Here is an 8,381-nt window from a genome sequence, read left to right on the forward strand (position 1 = left end):
TTGTAATACACAGGAGAAATTTTACAGTGATTTATAATCAGATGTTCTATATTAAATATGTAAATGCTCGGGCATGACTACACAAATTCTCAGAATGCCCCCATAAATCAGAGCCCTGGCCTTCACTCCGACACTTCCCCTCCCCGACAAAAGACAGCGGCTCTCCCGTAGCGGGCCTGCCCAAGGCCGACACACCTGGGAGTCTGCTCCGCCACCCCTCCACTGCCCACTCTGTCTCCCTGGGCTCCTGCCCAAAAGGAGACTGAGGAGCTGTTTGCACTTCAGCTCAAGATGGTGAGGTTATTAACGCCTCCCAAGGACTTCAGCACCCTTAACTGATGGACCAGTGCAATGGCTGGTGGCTCAACCTCAGAGGAAGTTAGGAGGGAAGATGGGAGAGAGACACACATACACAGACCCTATTTGTTGGTCCCCATCTGACCCTCGGGGCTGCAGGTAGGAGCTATTCTGTCTCAAACCCAGTGCTGGACACCATGTGCACACACGCCTGCCCTGTGCCCTTAGACTGTGGCTCCGTAGGAAGCTGCGCACTGGGGAGCCTCTCTGTACCCACAGTGTGGCACAGAGCAGGATGCAGGGTGCTGTGGGACAGAGTGACTTTCACCCTCCTGACCAACTGGGGGACACAGATGAGGGAACTGGCCATTAAGTGATCAGCCAAAGACCATCCATCCAAGTTCACCCAGCTAGAGGGCAGCAGAGGCAAGAGTTGAAGTGGACTTACTCCCACCACCTCTCTCTGGGTTTGTGGACCATGGAGAAAGGCTTCGGGTCCCTGGAGAATTTTGGAGTACATTTGGAAGTGACAGCAGCCTTGCTCCCAATCCCCTTCTGTTATTCCTCACTTACAGGAATAGTTCTCAGAGGGCTTTCTCAGCCCTAAGCCAAAGAGGGTGAGAAAGTGGGAGAGTGGATTAGAGGCATCCTGCCAGGACACCAGCCAAGCAGGAAAGCCAAGGCCCAGGTCTGAAATGATTTTATTGTCTCAATCCCCATCACCCATGCCAGCTTGACACAGGTACAGTTTGGGGGCAAATTGGCTGTCGGTGGTCACCTCCTCCTCAGAGCCTTCCCTGATCTGCAGCCTCAGGAGGCAATTCTTTGTATAGATCACAGGGACAGAGCCGCATGGCCCCCACTGACCTATGACCTGTGAGCTGAGAACTGATACAGGATTGTCTTCAAACATCTAGCACAATATCTGCACACAGGCCTTGGCAAATGCAACAAACGAATAAATTCATGAGTGAATCAAAATGTCATTTGAGGCCTCATCAAAGAAGGAAATGGCAACCCACTCCAGTATTCTTGCCTGGAGAATCCCATGGTCAGAGGAGCCTGGTAGGCTACAGTGCACGGGGTCGCAAAGAGTTGGACACGACTGAGCGACTTCACTTTCACTTTCTTTCAAAGTCACCAGAAGGAAGGCTGACTAGATGTCGTTGCTAATTCTGAGGGTGGGGTGGGGAGAAAAAAACCATTATGTTGTAATCTGAGTAGTGGAACTTGGGCACCTCCCTTGGGTGAGGAGCAGCCAACTTGGGCATGGGACTTCCTATAACTGCTGACTGCTCTTCCCAGCCAAGCACTCCTACAGCTTAATGTTTCCTAGGAGGAGCTATGTGGCTCTGAACAGGGAAATGATCCCTCTCCATGCCTTTCTCCAGAGTCCTCGCCTAAAAAACTACCACTTCAACTATTCAGTAACTGCCCGGGAGGAAATCCACTTAATCTCACCACAACAAAACAAAAACAAGCGGTCATCTGTAATATCCACTGGAACAAAAGCCACCCCTGCTGCCCAGCTTGCTCAGGGAAACGAGCAATCAGAACAAGGCACAGGGTGACATCTCTCCCCACTCCGTGCTGCAGGCCAGGCCAGCTGCCCTAGAAGTGCCCCGATTGTCAATAGCACTATCGGATCCCAGCCTGCCACAGTGCCCCCAGACGGGAGCTGATGGGGGTTGACTCCTTGCTCCCAACGCAGGGGAGGTGCCCAGGCTCCGCTACTCAGATTGCAAGCTGCAGTGACTAGGCACTTTTCTTTTGTGTGCAAGAAAAGCAGGCCTGGCTTGGCTGGGCTCCAGCCTGGTGCTCACCTGTTAGGAATGGCAGGTGCCTTCAGCCCTGGCCTTTGGTGGTGACTCAGAGGGTCAACCACCCAATTTGGTCCTGAGATTGGCCAAGGACACACAGTGAAAACCAAAAAAAAAAAAGTCCTCTCTCCTGGAAGCTAGTGCTTAGCTGTTCTGAAAGCACACATACTGTTAATTACAGTGCAAATGCCAAAGCAGTGTCCAACCGAGGGGGCCAGTGGATAACCTTCCTCTGCCCAGTGATAATCCTGGGGGAGAAAAGCACGTGGACTCTGTGGAAAAGAATTTAAGATACACAGTGATGTAAACCAGAGGGGTCATGACCTTGTTTGAAATATTTATATTCATGGAGAAAAAGAAAAAAGACTGGAAGGAAATAACTAAAATGTTGTCCTTGGTAACCTTGGATGGTGAGATTATGGGGAATGAAATTTTCCTCTTGGTGTATCAGAGTTCAAGCAGAGAAGCGGAAACTGTCTATATTAAAGAGATTTGGTACAAGGAATTGAATTGCTGTATGGCAGGGAGGAGAAGGAAATGGCAACCCACTCCAGTGTTCTTGCTTGGAGAATCCCAGGGATGGGGGAGCCTGGTGGGCTGCCATCTATGGGGTCACACAGAGTCAGACACAACTGAAGCGACTTAGCAGCAGCATGGCAGGGAGGGTGGGGAGTGGCTGATCAGGTAAGTCACAAATTGCAGGGCAACCTGTCAGGAAGTGCAGGCTAGACCCTTGGGCTCAGGTGGAACTGCCATTGAAGGAGTTTTTCTTCTTCAGCCTTTCAACCAACTGAATCAGATATTCTAGATAACCACCCAGGTTATCTAGAAGAATCTCTTTTACTTAAAATCAACTGACTATGGAATTTAATCACATCTATAAGATATCTTCACAGCAGCACTTAGTGTTTAATTGAATAATTGGGGACTACAGCATAGCTGAATGACATAAAACAGACCATCACAATATTTTTGTTATATTCTCAAATTTTCTGCAAGGGACATGTGTTGTTACTTGTATAATTTTTTTTTAAAAAGCAGTAAATGACAAAACCACCATGAGATACCACTTTGCACCTACAAGGTTGATTAAAATAAAAAAGACAAGATAATAACAAGGATTGACAAGAATGTGCAGAAATCAGAACTGGCATCCATTGCTGGTGAAATTATATAATAGTGCAATCACTTTGGAAAACAGTTTGTTCCGCAGTGTATATCCAAGGATATATATATACCTGGTTCCCTTTCCCCACCACTGCCTTCCTATCACGAAGAAGGTAATGGCACCCCACTCCAGTACTCTTGCCTGGAAAATCCCACGGATGGAGGAGCCTGGCAGGCTCCAGTCCATGGGGTCACTAAGAGTCGAGCACGACTGAGCGGCTTCAATTTCACTTTTCACTTTCATGCATTGGAGAAGGAAATGGCAACCCACTCCAGTATTCTTGCCTGGAGAATCCCAGGGACAGAGGAGCCTAGTGGGCTGCCGTCTGTGGGGTCGCACAGAGTCGGACATGACTGAAATGACTTAGCAATAGCAGCAGCAGCCTTCCTATCATGGGGCTCCCACCCAGTGCCCACATCCCAGAGTTTGCCTGTGTCCTGGAGAAAACCATCTACAAAAGTCATCTCAGAATTCTCTCAGAGGATACAGTCTCCAATCACTCCTGCTGCCTACATACCACTACCAGAGACAGCTTACAGTCCTGTTAAAATGAAGGCAGGCTCCCACCCTTGAATGTGCTTCCCCTAGGCAAAGAAAGGGAAAACAAGAATACACCTCTGTTGTAAGAATGAGCCCATTTTACAGATGTGAGGAATCCATCCAAGGCCATGGGGGCCTTGGATTCCCTCCCTCCACCCTCTCCCCCAGGCACAGTCTGGGGCAGATGTACTGAGGCAGAACTACCAGAGTCACAGAACCAGACCTGCTGGAGAGCTCTTTGCCAAATACGTATCAAGGGCTTTAGAATGGTTGCCACCCTCTGACTTAGAAGAGTCCTAGTTGAGAACTCCCAGTTCAGACCTAAGCTGCCAGGACAAGGATTTAGGTACCACATGTTAACTGCAGGGTAATATATCTTGGTGAAAACCTGGAAGCACTCCAAATACCCATCACTGAGGGATGGTTCACAGCTAATCAATATGATGTCTTTGAAGAATTTGAGAATGCTAATGGGAGAATGTAAAAGAAAATGGTAAATGTTATATGACCTTGACAATATTTAAAAAAAAAAAAAATAGTAAACACCTATTGAGGGGATGCCCAATTCTACTCTCCAGCCCCTCTCCCTAACCCTTGACCCTCTTCTATTCTCTACATAGTTCAGTCGCTCAGTCGTGTCCGACTCACGTCCATCGAGTCAGTGATGCCATCCAGCCATCTCATCCTCTGTCATCCCTTTCTCCTCCTGCCCCCAGTCCTCCCAGCATCAGAGTCTTTTCCAGTGAGTCAACTCTTCGCATGAGGTGGCCAAAGTACTGGAGTTTCAGCTTTAGCATCATTCCTTCCAAAGAAATCCCAGGGCTGATCTCCTTCAGAATGGACTGGTTGGATCTCCTTGCAGTCCAAGGGACTCTCAAGAGTCTTCTCCAACACCACAGTTCAGAAGCATCAATTCTTTGGCGCTCAGCCTTCTTCACAGTCCAACTCTCACACCCATACATGACCACAGGAAAAACCATAGCCTTGACTAGACGGACCTTTGTTGGCAAAGTAATGTCTCTGCTTTTGAATATGCTATCTAGGTTGGTCATAACTTTCCTTCCAAGGAGTAAGTGTCTTTTAATTTCACGGCTGCAGCCACCATCTGCAGTGATTTTGGAGCCCAAAAAAAGAAAGTCTGACACTGTTTCCACTGTTTCCCCATCTATTTCCCATGAAGTGATGGGACCAGATGCCATGATCTTTGTTTTCTGAATGTTGAGCTTTAAGCCAACTTTTTCACTCTCCACTTTCACTTTCATCAAGAGGCTTTGTAGTTCCTCTTCACTTTCTGCCATAAGGGTGGTGTCATCTGCATATCTGAGGTTACTGATATTTCTCCCGGCAATCTTGATTCCAGCTTGTGCTTCTTCCAGCCCAGCGTTTCTCATGATGTACTCTGCATATAAGTTAAATAAGCAGGGTGACAATATACAGCCTTGACGTACTCCTTTTCCTATTTGGAACCAGTCTGTTGTTCCATGGCCAGTTCCAACTGTTGCTTCCTGACCTGCATTCAGATTTCTCAAGAGGCAGGTCAGGTGGTCTGGTATTCTCATCTCTTTCAGAATTTTCCAGTTTCCCGTGATCCACACAGTCAAAGGCTCTGGCATAATCAATAAAACAGAAATAGATGTTTTTCTGGAACTCTTGCTTTTTCCATGATCGAGCAGATGTTAGCAATTTGATCTCTGGTTCGTCTGCCTTTTCTAAAACCAGCTTGAACATCAGGAAGTTCACGGTTCACGTATTGCTGAAGCCTGGCTTGGAGAATTTTGAGCATTACTTTACTAGCGTGTGAGATGAGTGCAATTGTGCGGTGGTTTGAGCATTCTTTGGCATTGCCTTTCTTTGGGATTGGAATGAAAACTGACCTTTTCCAGTCCTGTGGCCACTGCTGAGTTTTCCAAATTTGCTGGCATATTGAGTGCAGCACTTTCACAGCCTCATCTTTCAGGATTTGAAATAGCTCAACTGGAATTCCATCACCACTGTAATAAATCAATATTTGTCAAATGAGTGAAGTCCTGGTCCAGTGGTTAGGACTCCAAGCATCCACTGCAGAGGACACGGGTTCAATCCCTGATTGAGGAACTAAGATCCTACATGCAGCTGCTGCTGCTGCTGCTGCTAAGTCGCTTCAGTTGTATCCGACTCTGTGCGACCCCATGGATGGCAGCCTACCAGGCTCCCCCATCCCTGGGATTCTCCAGGCAAGAACACTGGAGTGGGTTGCCAGTTCCTTCTCCAATGCATGAAAGTGAAAGTGAAGTCGCTCAGTCATGTCCGACTCTTAGCAACCCCACGGACTGCAGCCTACCAGGCTCCTCCGTCCATGGGATTTTCCAGGCAAGAGTACTGGAGTGGGTTGCCATTGCCTTCTCCGCTACATGCAGCATGATGTGGCAAAAAAAATTCTCAAATGAACAAATGACTTTTAACAGTGGTCCTCTTTGAGTGGAATTATGTGCAATTTTAGTTTACTTTTAAATTTTCTATACCTTCCAGGTTTTTACAATGAGCATGCTTTCCTTTTACCTTTGTAGGGGGGAAATGTGTTTTAAAAAACAAGAACAATAACAAAAGTCAAATCAGAAAAGTCAGAGGTTCTGTGAGTTAACTCGGTGAGAGCTCACATTCCTGGGGGCATCATTATCAAAAGAAGCATTTCACCAAAAATGCCTCTGGAAGGAAATCTAGGGCACTAAGAGGAGAGATGGGGACTTCCCTGGTGGACCAGTGGCTAAGACTCTTGAGTTCCCAGTGCAGGGGGCCCAGGTTCAATCCCTGGTCAGGGAGCTAGATCCACATGCTACAACTAAGACCCAGAGCAGCCAAATAAATGAATAAAATTTAAAAAAAAAAAAAAGGAGAGATGGATTTATTAAAGCTCAGTTCTTCATCAACCTACACTCCTGTTAGAAAGTGTCCGAGAATGGGCCCTCTGCAGGGCGTTAGGGAACACCAGGCTGGACTCAGAAACACACACTCACACAGGAATCACCTCAGGCCCCCACAGGCCTTCAGTCCTGGATGTGAATCAAAGAAAGTGTCCTGAAGACCCGGACTGGCTTGTTGGCCCCACTGCAAGCTCAGTGCTGGCTTGGGCCCCCACTGCCAGCCCAGGCCTGCCCAGGAGCATATGCACATAGACCAGCGCTGCCAAAGTAATGCCCAGTGCTGTCACTCAGGAGCGCAGCTGCCCAGGGCCCGTTCACGCCTCACTGCTGTCCACTCAGGGGACATGCAGGAGCACATCAGGATAGCTCTGCCCTGCCTTTCATGCAGACAGCTGGGCAAGGGCAGGAGAGGCCCCCACTGGTGAGCACCCCCACCGCCTGGAGGTTTGCTCCCAACTCAGAAACATCTAGGGCAATGGCCTGGCTTATGAAACACAGAAGCAGCTTTACATAATCACAAGAAATGATGAGAAAAAGTACGTTCATAAAAGTGCATCTCCCAATCGACAGTAATTTTTTCAAGACAGAATTTGGTTTTGCTGGCTGTTTTTTTTTTGGGGGGGGGCGGTTTTTTGGGGAGGAGGATTATAAAAGTCAACAGTGTTCTCTAACACTAAGTTCCAAGCAAAGAAAAATTCATAGAAACCAAATACTCTTGTTGAAATGAAGAGAAAAATTAATCAGTGGGCTTTTCTGGCACATTTATGGCTGCAGGATAATTATCCATCTTCCACGGGTGGAAATTATAGCTTTTACCATAAGGTCCCAATTCCTCCAAAGTCCCCTGTGACTTGGAGTGCATCCTTGCAGCCTCTCCTTTGCCCAGGCACACTTATGAACATGCATGTGCATAAGAACAGATGCATGCGTGTGCATGCTTTCATTTATTTTTGACAGAAATAGGATCACACTCTACAGGCTGTTCTGTACCTTGTTTTACTCCGTTTACAACATGGCACAGACATCTCCCCACCAGAGCTGATCTTTCAGTGCTTCACTCAGCCCCATGGGGCAACCAGCAAGGCACTGGACTCAGATCTCCCTGGTGTTTTCCTTTGGAGAGTTCGCAGAACACCAAAACAGAACTGCCTGAGGGTCTTCATAGAAATGCAGAGTCCTAGGCCCTGCCCCATAGGGCTTCCCTGGTGGCTCAGTGGTGTTTCAGTCCCTGGGTTGGGAAGATCCCCTGGAGAAGGAAATGCAACCAACCCCAGTATACTGGCCTGGGAAATCCCATGGACAGAGGAACCTGGTGGGCTGGTCCATGGTGTCGTAAAGAGTCAGACTCGACTTAGTGACTAAATAACAACAGCAAGCACTCCTTCGCCAGAGATTCTGATTCTGAAGGTTAGATGTGACCAGGGATTTATATGTAGAATGACTGCTTCAGGAAGGCACAGAGCGTACAGAGGTTTCAAAGCTATGTCCTTTCTTATCAGACTGAGGGCAGAGCCACATGTCTGGTCTCTGATGTGGCATACCCTTGGGGCTGTGAAGAAGGCTGAGCGCCGAAGAATTGATGCTTTTGAACTGTGGTGTTGGAGAAGACTCTTGAGAGTCCCTTGGACTGCAAGGAGATCCAACCAGTCCATCCTA

The sequence above is a fragment of the Bubalus kerabau genome, chromosome 20 (assembly GCF_029407905.1).
Source record: "Bubalus kerabau isolate K-KA32 ecotype Philippines breed swamp buffalo chromosome 20, PCC_UOA_SB_1v2, whole genome shotgun sequence".
NCBI classification, from domain to species: Eukaryota; Metazoa; Chordata; class Mammalia; order Artiodactyla; family Bovidae; genus Bubalus; species Bubalus kerabau.